The sequence below is a fragment of the Propithecus coquereli genome, unplaced genomic scaffold (assembly GCF_000956105.1).
Source record: "Propithecus coquereli isolate 6110/MARCELLA unplaced genomic scaffold, Pcoq_1.0 Scaffold427, whole genome shotgun sequence".
NCBI classification, from domain to species: Eukaryota; Metazoa; Chordata; class Mammalia; order Primates; family Indriidae; genus Propithecus; species Propithecus coquereli.
Genome location: NW_012150030.1, coordinates 534,319 through 535,913, shown reverse-complemented (window position 1 = coordinate 535,913; position 1,595 = coordinate 534,319). Strand labels below are relative to the sequence as shown.

Sequence of the window (1,595 nt, the reverse complement as noted above, 5' to 3'; positions counted from 1 at the left end):
CTTGTTCTGTAATCTTTTGTCTATTTTATTTATTATTTATTTTTACTTTTTACGTGTTTTTCTTAAAAACGAAGTCACAAACACACATATTAGCCTAGGCCTACACAGGGTCAGGATCAGTATCACTGTCTTCCACTTCCACCCTTGTCCCATTGGAGGGTTTTCAGGGGCAGTAACGTGCATGGAGCTGTCATCTCCTACGATAACAAAGCTTTCTTCTGGAATATCTCCTGAAGGACTTGCCTGAGGCTGTTTTATAGTTAACTTTTTTTTAAAAGTAGAAGTAATACCTTATAAAATAACTATAAAAAGTATAGTAGAGTAAATCTATAAAACAGTAACTAATAATTCATTATCAAGTATTATGTACTGTACCTAATTGTATTATGCTATATAGTACTTTTATCCAACTGGCAGTGCAGTATGTTTGTTTATAATAGCATCACCACAAACACCGTAAGTAATGTGTTGTGCTACTATGTTATTGGACTTTTTCAGCTCCATTATAATATTAAGAGACCACTCTCATATATACAGTTCATTGTTGATCAAAATGCCCTTATATAGACTATATATTTATAATCCTATTGTCTGCAAATATGATTTTTATTTCTCTCTTTCAAATATTTTTGCCTTTTTTCTTGCTTATTGTGCTACTGGCTAGGATCCCCAGTACAATGTTGAATATGCATGGGCAGAACAGATATTCTTGTCTTATTCCTGAACCTAGGGAGAAAATAGTCAATATTTCGTCATTAAATATGATGTTAGCTAGTTTTTATGGATAATTTTTATTGGTTTGAGGAAGTTTTCTTCTCTTTCTAGTTTGCTAGGCAGATTTTAAGATAAATCATTGTAGAATTTTGTCCAAACTGTCTTCTACATATAATTTTTTGCCTTTAATCTGATTTTCAAATGTTAAAAAACAAACTTAATTCCTGGAGTTAAACCACACTTGGTTACAGTGTATTATCCTTTCTATATATTGATGGAATCAGTTTTCTAATACTCTGTTCAGAATTTTTGCTACTGTGTTTATGCAGCATATATTTCTGTAATTGTATTTTCTTTTAAAATCCCTGATGGATTTTTCTATCAGTGTTATGATGACTTTATAAAATGAGTTTGAAGTCTTACCTCATTCTCTATTTTCCAAACAAACTTGTGTAATATTTGTAGAATTACTTCTTTAAATATTTGATAAAATTTACCAGTGGAACCATCTGAGCTGCATTTTCTTTGCAGGAAATTTTTTAATTACAAATTTAATTTATTTGATAGATACAGGGTTATTCCAATATTCTACTTCTACCTGTGTCAGTTTTGGTAATTTGTAAGGAATTTATACTTTTTGTCTATTGTTGAATTTATTTGTATAAAGTTGTTCATAATATTCTCTTCTTAAATTATATTTCTCAATATCTGTGGGATTTATGGTGCTATCTCCTATTTCATTCCCAATTTTGGTTATTTGTGACTTTTCTCTCATATTTTTATTAGTCTAGTTGGATATTTATTAATTCTTTCAAGAACCATCATCTAGCTTTCTTGACTTTCCTATTTTCTTCTCAGTTTTAAAAAAAATTTCAATTATG

At 29.6% G+C, this 1,595-nt stretch overlaps 1 protein-coding gene across 1 annotated transcript in view; it reads left to right on the top strand.

Annotated features, from left to right (window-relative positions):
- WDR78 (WD repeat domain 78) overlaps positions 1 to 1,595 on the top strand; it is a 99,151-nt gene that overhangs the window by 84,077 nt on the left and 13,479 nt on the right.